The sequence below is a fragment of the Triticum aestivum genome, chromosome 7D (genome assembly GCF_018294505.1).
Source record: "Triticum aestivum cultivar Chinese Spring chromosome 7D, IWGSC CS RefSeq v2.1, whole genome shotgun sequence".
Lineage (NCBI taxonomy): Eukaryota > Viridiplantae > Streptophyta > Magnoliopsida > Poales > Poaceae > Triticum > Triticum aestivum.
Genome location: NC_057814.1, coordinates 235690568 through 235701158, shown reverse-complemented (window position 1 = coordinate 235701158; position 10591 = coordinate 235690568).

Here is a 10591-nt window from a genome sequence, read left to right as displayed (position 1 = left end):
TCTGGTAACATGAAGCATTGCTGACGTTTTAAAATTTCTATTGTCCTTGCGTGATTGCCATGAACATAATTAAGATGCTTCTTTTCATTTTGTATATGTTTCGTATATTCTTATTGACCAGCAACTGTTTACTTTCTATCTTTTTGTGCAGATAGGGATATCCATTTCACCTTGTTGCTATTGTGACCTTTTGGTGAACTGCACAAAACACTTTTTTTGGAATGAGTGTCTTGTGCAGTTCAACTAAAATGTCACGTGGGCAACATCTCTCAATTTTGGTGGAACTGCACAAAATGGTGACTGGAGTTTCCAAAATCTCCGTCAAGTTCTGCTGGTAATCTCGTGCAACATTTTATTAGCCTTTGCAAGATGGAGCCGTCACTGTCACCACAACGGCACTTTATTTTAGTGGAACTGCACAAAAGGATAAGAAAATTATAGTTGCACCTTACATGAGCCGGACAGCCAACCTTAATGTTCCTCAATTTTACTGCAACTACTAAAGAAGAACCTGCCAGCTCACAAGAGCAAGTACTTCTTGCTAGCTGAATGATGCAATCTTTGCTTCATTTCAGGTGAACTGCAGAAAAAGGCGCATGAATTGAATCATGGAACTCCAGGAAGACCTCATCCAAGTAGAGCTGGAGGTTGAGTTCAAGGAGGCCGCTATTAAAGCGAAATCATGCTCTCCTGTCTCCTTGTTTCTGCTGTGCAAACATGCTGTGCAAGCAGGAATACTCAACTACAGATGTTCTGACGGTCAAGAGCATTCGCCAAGTTCTTCGATTGTATGACATGGCTAGCCAAGATGGATTTAATCCTGATATTCACTTTATCAAAAGGCTCTAATGGGTTGGTTCAGAATCTTGCAAGGTGGGAATCAGTAAGATGTGTAGGCATCTTTGTTGTACTTATTATTTGAATCTTATTTGTTGGTTCTGAATCTTGCAAGCTGGGAATCAATGAGATGTGTAGGCATCTTTGTTGTACTTATTATTTGGATCTTATTTGTTGGTTTTGAATCTTGCAAGCTGGGAATCAATGAGATGTGTAGGCATCTTTGTTGTACTTATTATTTGGATCTTATTTGTTGGTTCTGAATCTTGCAAGCTGGGAAACACGGCATGATGATGCAGAGGACAACAACCATAACAAATAGTTCAAACTTGGTAGTATTATCTTTGTGAAAGTGCGACAAATGTGATGATCGTGTGCGTCTTGAGAATAATAATCCTAATTGTTGTGCATGTTGATCATGTGGCACTGATAGAACGAGCGAATGCATTGCTTGTTTTAAGTATAAATTTCTATTAAAGCTAATTAAATTTAAGTAAAGTGACCACTAACTCCTATTATTACAGTACCAATACAGACCCGCTCGTGAACCGACGTGTGGCCGAGGGTGCATCTTCTGTCGGGCGTGCAGCGGGCGAGGGAGGGGTAGTAACTGTTGTCGTCTGTACACACTCAGTTTACTGTTGAATCCAGTTCCCCAAGAGCTGAAAAACGAACTGCTGCCGCCGCCTACACACTCGTTCACTCGAAGAGACTCCAATGGCTGTCCGAGGGGTGAGCCTGCTGGATATGGACTTCAGCAAGGAGTTCCCCTTTGAGTTCGCCGTTCAGTCCTATGGCTGCACCAAGTTGAATGTGATGTACACCAACGATACGGAATCGGTGAAGCTCTGCCTCGCCTCAGTCCTATGGCTGCACCAGGTTCTGGAGCATTCGCCCATTTCATCGGCAGCGCCGACTGCACCTTCGCTACGGTGGAGAGAAGGAAGAACGCGACGATTCGGCCATCTGGTGCAACAAGCTTGTCGACATCCAGAAGCAATACAAGATCATCAGCAACGGGCAGGAGAAGGACTCTGTGGTTGACCTCGCTGAGACCATCATCGAACCCTGATACGCCAACATGAAAGAAGACGACCTGAACATGTGGGAGGTACCTCTGAATCTAGCCTACATAACCTACGTGGCCAAGGATGCATACGCATGCTACGACATGTACAGGCAGATCTTGGACATGAGGGCGTGTCTGCTTCCCGTAACCGACGAGTACACGGACAGCCGCAGCGTCATGATCAAGCGTGCCAGGAAGGTCTAGATGTTGTACTTTATCTGTTTATAAGCACCTTTATCATCTGAGTGTTTCATGCATTAGCCTATGTGTCGTAATTATCTGTTTTGTCCGAAATATTTCTTTTAAGAACCCATTAACCTAATTGCTCGCTTATGTATGTAAACTAGTTCACTTGTCCGTAAAAAAACTAGTTCACTGGGCTGTCGTGCTTTGAATCTCCTTCCTCCCAACATATTCCCCTCCTCAGGTGGACCCAGCAGGTCTCTGAATTTTCTCCCACTTTCTTTTTTGATGTAAACTGAGTTTTCTCCCAGTACTTTCCCCTAGAACCAACTCAACTGTCCCACGTCTAGCCTAAAAATAATAATACCCCATGTACTATTAACTCATCAAATTAAAATGATATTTTATTTCGTAAGTTGAAAGTTCTTACAAAATAATAATAATAATTGTTTATATATAACTTGGCAAGTTAACTCCTAGTGATTGCGTACATAAGCTTGCAAAGATTTTACTGACGTGCAATCATGTGTTTATGTTTTTATAACATTTCTCCGTCTAGCCCAACATGATATTTTCACCCAGCCCAGCAAGTCCGCGGATTTCGAGAAAAATGCAAATGGGATTTAAACGGGCTGCATAGATGCTACATCATTGTTTCACCCAGCCCACCAAATGGACTAAAAAACAAATGGACTGGCTGACATGTGGGCCAGTAGGTCGAAGCCTAAGAAGGCGTTGGATTTACATCCAACGGCCGGCATTCTTCTTCAATCTCTCGTCTTCTTCCCCCAGCGCTGCCGGAACCGCCTGCTCCAGCCTTCGGCGTCCAGCGGCGTTGTTTTGCGCTCCTCAGCGAAACGCTACCCCGCCGACGGCCAGGCCATCCCTCCACTCCGCACCTCCTGTTATTCTCTGCCGAGTGTAGGCCCACCCCGCACCCGAACCAGTCAAGTTTCCCACTCCTCTCCGTCTGCGACTCCACTGCCGCGTCTTCCCCATCTCCGGGTCGTTCCAGTCTGGGGCCTCGCCGTCGTCCACCGCCTCGGTGCGCTCGGCGCGGCGTGGTCAACATACGAGAGTCATCGGAAGAGGACTGTACGTGGAGAGCCTGACGGCTGGGACCCACGAGGTCCATGGTCGCACGCAAGGAAAGTTCCTCCTTATTACGCACTGTACGTGCACTGTACGTGGGAAGGGCTTCTGTATTTCGTGAAAAAAACGTTCCCCCCGCTGACAGGTCGGACCCACCAGCTATATCTTCGCACGCAAGGAAGTGCCTCCTTATTACGCACCAAAAAATGAATACCCCCTGCTAGCTGGGACCCACCATAGTGGGTGGCTGACTTGTGGGCCTACTAAGTTGACGAGGACGGAGGGCTTTGTCAACTTAGTCAATATGAACGATTCTAGCTCCAGTGACCGTACGATGTCCATCCAACGGCCATAGTGCTTCTTCAACCTCTGGTCTTCTTGCTCCAGCCGCCCAAAGCAGCGCCGGTCGTGCCGCGTGCTCCTGCCTCTCGTGGCCGGCTGTGATGCCGCGGAGGCCTCACCGCCCCTACTACTCCCACCGCTGGCCCAGGGTATCCCTCTACTCACCCACACCCCCTGTTATTCTGCGGCGACGGCAGCCTCACGCCGCAGCCGAACCAGTGAACCCTCGTACTCCTCTCCGCGTGGGCATCCACTGCCGCGTCTTCCCTGGCTCCATGTCGCCCCCTTCCTAGGCCTCGCCGTCGTCCACCGCCTTGGTGCTCTCGGCGCGGCGTGGTCAATGTGGTCAACGACCGACTTCCATCGGAAGAGTACTGTACGTGGAGAGGCTGACAGCTGGGTCCACGGCCACAACCCAGTTTTTTTGTGATTTGCCAAGTAAGTCGCTTTGTCAGGCCTGTTGGGCTGCAAATCTTTCAAGACGAGGAGAGCTTCATTCGGCTGGCCGAGAAAATGGCCTATCAGTAATGAGAAATGGGTTGTACATTTTTAGAACACATCAAACCGGCAATTAGTTTCAAATATCTTTTTTTCATTTCGAGATTTTAAATTACATTAATTTTTATGCATGGAGAATTTGTTGGATTTTATATTGATATACATTTATTTTCAAAATTAGTTTGAATGTGAGTCGAAATTTCGGGATTAAAAACAGTTCGGACCGCACCGAAATATGCAAAATTTCGTATAATTTTTTAACCGTGGCCACAATATGGGCTGTAATGCTAACAAAAAGAATATGGGCTCCAAAAAAACCTTAAGAATTAGCAAATGGGCTGTAAATTATTAGAAATAATGGCAGATGGGATGTATGCTGTTTTCCACAGATTTGAGGCTTTCCTAAAAAAGGATGACACACAAGCAGTGACTGTTGGATGTCCATTGAACGGCTGTCTGCTTCTTCAATCTCTGCACTTCCTGCTCCAGCCGCTCAAACAAGCGCCGGCGGGACTGCCTACTCCCTCCTCCCCGCGGCCGGCTATGCTGCCGCGCTGGCCTCACCGCCCCACCGTACTCCCATTGCTGGCCTAGCCATCCCTCTACTCACCCACACCTGCTGTTATTCTCCGGCGACAGCAGACGAACCAGTAAACCCTCGTACAGTCGTACTCCCCTCCGCATGGGAAACAACTGCCGAGTCTTCCCTGCCTCCGTGTCGTTCCCTTCCTAGGCCTCGCCGTCGTCCACCGCCCTGGTGCTCTCGGCGCGGCCTGGTCAACGTGGTCAACGACCGACATGCATCTGAAGTGGACTGTACGTGGAGAGGCCGACAGCTGGGTCCACGGCCGCACGCAAGGAAATGCCTCCTTATTACGCGCAAAATAATGATTCCTCCACCTGACATCAGGGACCCACCGAAAGGGCCTCTGTATTTCGCGAAAAAAACGTTACCGCCGCTGACAGCTCGGACCCACCAGCTATATCTTCGCACGCAAGGAAGTGCCTCCTTATTACGCACAAAAAAATGAATACTCCCCCTGTTAGCTGGGACCCAGTATAGTGGCAGGCTGACTTGTGGGCCTACTAAGTTGACGGGGACGGAGGGCTTTGTCAACTTAGTCAATATGCACGATTCTAGCTCCAGTGACCGTACGATGTCCATCCAACGGCCGTAGTGCTTCTTCAACCTCTGGTCTTCTTGCTCCAGCCGCCCAAACCAGCGCCGGTCGTGCCTCGTGCTCCTGCCTCCCGTGGCCGGCTGCGATGCGGCGGAGGCCTCACCGCCCCCTACTACTCCCACCGCTGGCCAGGCCATCCCTCTACTCACCCACACCCCCTGTTATTCTGCGGCGACGGCAGCCTCACACCGCAGCGAACCAGTGAACCCTCGTACTCCTCTACGCGTGGGCATCAACTGTCGCGTCTCCCCTGGCTCCACATCGTCCCCTTCCTAGGCCTCGCCATCGTCCACCGCCCTGGTGCTCTCGGCGCGGCGTGGTCAACGTGGTCAAGGAACGGCTTCCATCGGACGTGGACTGTACGTGGAGAGGCTGACAGCTGGGTCCACGGCCGCAGCAAGGAAGTGCCTCCTTATTACGTGCAAAATAATTATTCCTCCACCTGACAGCGGGGACCCACCAGACGGGCCACCGTATTTCGTGAAAAAAACATTTGCCCCTGACTGCTAGGACCCACCAGCTACATCTTCGCACGCAAGGAAGTGCATCCGGGCAAAAAAAATGATTCGCCCCCCTGACTGCTGGGACCCACCAGCTACATCTTCGCAGGCAAGGAAGTGCCTGACAGTCGGGACCCACCTGGTCGAAGCGTACGTAGCGTTGTCATTGTGGTCGCGAACGTGTATGTACATATATACTGGTGGATGTAGAGGCGCACACGTGTCGTAGTAGAGGCCCGTACGTGTTGTAGTAGAGGCGCGCACGTAGCATGTACACGTGCGTACGGCGGCCAGGGTGCAAGAAAGAAAATACGGCCACGTATGTGTACATACGGGCGGGGTCTTGAACGCCTACTCGCGCATACGTACGGCCAGGGCTCGTGTACATGGCTGGGTCGGAACGGAGAAACAGCGTCATCGTCGTGTTCATGGGGAGGCAACGGAATGCGTCGTGTTCATGGGGAGGCAACGGAATGCGTCGTGTTCATGGGGAGGGGTGTGGCGTACTGCAAAACGGAGGAAACGGACCTCCTACGATCGAAATGGGGGTCCTGTTGATCGGGAGGAGTGTGGCGTACCGCAAAACGGAGGAAACGGACCTACTACGGTCGAAACGGGGGTCCTGTTGATCGGGAGGGGTGTGGCGTACCGCAAAACGGAGGAAATGGACCTCCTACGGTCGAAACGGGGGTCCTGTTGATCGGGAGGGGTGTGGCGTACCGCAAAACGGACGAAACGGACCTCCTACGGTCGAAACGGGGGTCCTGTTGATGGGAGGGGTGTGGTGTACCGCAAAACGGACGAAACGGACCTCCTACAGTCGAAACGGGGGTCATGTTCATCGGGAGGGGTGTGGCGTACCGCAAAACGGGACTCCACGGGGTACTGTTCATCTCCACCGTCGACCTCCTCCAGCCTCCACGGGCTACCGTCGACCTCCTCCAGCCTCCACGGCTCCTGTTCATCCAGCCTCCACCGCGCGCTACTCCATCGGCTACTGTTCAACCACCCCTCCACGGGCACCCCTCCACCGTCTATTGTTCATCCAGCCCTCCACACCACGGGGTCCTGTTCAACCACCCCTCCACGGGCACCCCTCCACTGTCTACTGTTCATCCAGCCCTCCACCACACCACGGGGTCCTGTTCATCCAGAGGCAACGCCACCGCTCACTGTTCATCCAACCCCCCCCCCCTGCAATGCTCACTGTTCATCCCAGAGGCAGCATCGATCGGCTTCAGTTAGCAGCAGTAGCGAAGGAATCGCTCGATCGGGTTCAGTTAATAGCCATCGATCGATCGCTCGGGTTCAGTAACGCGTAGCCTGCAGTACAATCACTCGGGTTCAGTTAGAGCCCAACGCCTCGCTTGGGTTCAGTTAGAGCCAACGCCTCGCACACACGCGCGTACGTGTACGAGAGAAACGCGCATCGCTCGGCCCCCGACCTCCCACCGTAACCGGGAACTCGCTAAAATTTTCCTCGCCCTCGCTTCTACCATGGTTTTTTCCGTCATGGACGGCCCAAAGAATGTCATGCAGCTGCGTCTCCGGCCCGTCCAGGACGAAAAGCCCATTTTCTGTCATGATTTTTTGTCATAGAAGTAGGAGTCCACCACATCTATGATGATACCGGGTTTTGTCACAATTATTGTCATAGAAGTGTCATATGTATGACAGAAAAAAATCGTTCGGCCCAAAATGTCACGGATGTGACTTTTTTTTTGTAGTGCTGGCACCCGCCTGGTGCCGTTCGTCATGGCTCACGTCACGAGAGCCTCGTGAGGTTTGCCTCGCCTTGATATCTCCGCTCCTCGTGAGCCTGCCTGGCTGGGCCACTCCAGAGGAGGTCTTGTGTCGTCCTCCTCGCGAGGCTTGGACCCTCACGAGGGTCTTGGGTGCCTTGTTGACGAAGATGGGCCGTACGGCCTATTGCTTAGCCACGCTATGGGCCGCAGGCAGGCAAGTCTGGGGACCCCCGTTCCCAGAACGCCGACAGGTTAAATATGGAAAGCACACCAGCTTAGGTAAATGCAGGAAGATACATGCCACTGGGTCCAGCCCGAGCGGCTTGGGGATGATGCAGCCCGAGGGGCGCCCCCAGCAAGGTAAGCTAAAGACGTAAGCAAAAGGGATACATGCCACAGGGACGGACCCATGTGGCCTGGGAATAATGCAGCCCGAGGGGCGCTCCCAGCTAAACGAGCTTGGAAGATGTCACCTGGTTCTGTAGACGGAGTAGAGTTGGTGCAGCTGAAGGCGTGCCTCGAAGAAATGACTCCTCATGAGCCACCGGGGCCCTGAGCCTCGGGAGGCTCTGGGGGCTCGGGAGGTTCCCTGAAGATCGTCTCCATCTCCTCCAGGACGGTGTGGTACCTGGCCTCCTGAGCCGCCAGGACACGCCGCAGGTCGCGCTGATAGGTTGATGCCACGCTCGGCAAGCCGAAGGGCATGCGAACGTAGCTGTGTGGCGGGCCCTCGCGTCGATGCAGACACGCAGCCCAGCATCCTCGCCGGGATGGGGAGCTACACCTTGTGAACGGCAGTCGCCGCGCATGGCTCTTGCGTCTTGCAGTTCCTGGGTGGTCTTGGTGATGAACTCCTGAGTGGTTGGCACTCCCTGCCCTGTGCTCTCTTGAGGAACATGTGCCGCGAAGCACGCTTCCAAGTGGTGCCCAAGCACCTCCCTCGTGAGGTTGGCAAGGTCTGAGTCCCTCCAGAAGAGAGCCCCCGAGCCCTGCCTGAGGAGGGCGCCGGGTGCGCCTTCCTATGCGATGGAGGGAGGCGCCCCTGGGACGGACGCTGATCCTGATGAGGCCCCTGCCGCGACGCCATCCTCCTGAGGTCCTGCGCGGCGCGGCTTCTTCTTCTTGGGGATGGCCTTCGGAGGGCCTTCACTTCTGCTGACGGGGTCATCGATTGCTGCAGCTTGAAAGGCGCGCTTGAGGGAGCACACCGCATCCCTCCCTTCACATGGGACCGTGATGATTCCTCCGCTTCCTAGAATCTTGAGGACGTTGTGGCCGTGATGGGTGACCGCCATGAACTTGGCCAGGGCTGGATACCCGAGGATGGCATTGTACGATAGGCGGATGTGCATGACGTCGAAGTCGGTAAGCTCGGTGCGGTAGTTCTTGCGCTCCCCGAAGGTGATAGGCAGGCAGACCTGCCCTATCGGTGTGGTGGAACCGTCGGTCACTCCTGAGAAGGGCTTGGTGGGCTGGAGCTGTTCATATGGCACTTGGAGATTGTCAAACGTGTCGACGGACAGGACGTTGAGCCCCGCGCCACCGTCGATGAGGGTCTTGGTAACCTGCACATTGCTGATGACTAGGGAACACAACATCGGGAGGGCACTGGCGGTGGCCGCGCACTTGAGCTGATCTGCCAAGTTGAAAGTGATGGTGCATTGGGACCACTTGAGCGGGCGCGTGGCCTCGAGCTTGGGGAGCACTGCGTTCACCTCGCGAGCAAACTGTTTGAAGATGCGCTGAGAGGCTGGGGCCTGGGCACCGCCCAAGATGCAGGCGATTGCGCGCGGCTCCTGGAAGCCCCCAGCCCCCTCGTCCTGATGGTGGTCGTCGTTCCTTCTTGGTGGCGGCAGCGGGGGAAGACCGGCGTTGCCTTGGGGACGATCCTCACGAGGCTGATCCCTCCAGGCGCCCTCGCGAGGTTGGTCCTGCCAGCGGTCCCCGCGAGGCCTGTCGCGCCATTCCTGGCGCGGGCCACGGTCATCCCAGCGTCCTCCTCCGCGGCCGTAGCCCCGGTCGCTACGCTCGGGGCGTCGACCGAAGCGTCCTTCTCGTATGGCTTTGAGCTCTTGACAGTCGCTGGTGTTGTGGGTGTTCAGGTTGTGGAAGGCGCAAAACGGTCGGCTATTCTTGGGAGACTCGGGCTGATCTCTGCCCCGCTTGGTGTTGGGCTCCGCTGCGAGCATAGTTGCCTCCTTGCGCTTCACGTCCTTGGCCTTGGCTTTCTTCTCCTCTGCGCCCGCGGCTGGCAGCTCAAGGAGAGAGAGGCGCCCCTCCTCAGCTCTTGCGCACTTGGTCACCAGGTTGAACAGCTCCTGAGAGGTGCAGAGCTCCTCATGGATGGCGAGCTCTTCCTTCATCTTGACGTCACGAACGCCGTCTGAGAACGTGGAGATGATGGCCTCATCCGTTACCTTGGGGATCTTGAGGCGGGTGTTGTTGAAGCGTTGGATGTACTTCTGGAGGGTCTCTCCCGGTTGTTGCTTGATGTGGCGCAGGTCACCCGCGGCCGGCGGGCGGTCGCGAGTGCCCTGGAAGTTCGCAACGAAGCGGTCGCGCATCTCGTCCCAGGAGGAGATCGAGCTGTGCTGCAGGTTCAGGAGCCAGGAGCGAGCTCCATCCTTGAGAGCCATGGGAAACCAGTTCGCCATGACTTTTTCATCGCCGTTGGCTGCTTCGATGCTCAGCTCATAAAGCTGCAGGAACTCCGCGGGGTCGGCGGTGCCGTCGTAGCGAGGAGGCAGATCTAGCTTGTACTTGCCTGTCAAGCGACGCTACGCAGCTCGGGGGTGAAGGCACGACATCAGCCATGGTTGCCGGGGCCTGCTTCGAAGGTGGAGCTTGGTCTTGACGAGGCCCGCGCTGCGCCGCTCCGGGCGGTGCGCGGTCTTGACGAGGCGGCGCGGGAAGCACAGGTGCGGCTTCTCGCAGCCGAGGGATTTCTTGGCAGCTTCTCTCTTCGCGCGCGGACACCGGGCGCGGCGGATCACGCCGCGGTGCCGCGCGCCGTGGTGCCAAGGCGCCGTCTTGGGGCAGAGGTGGTGGAGGCACGCCATGATCCTCGTCGCCCATGGCTGGTTGAGGGGGAGGCAGAGAGAGGGACGGCGCCGGAGAGCCCCATGCGGCGCGGACGAGCTCGGC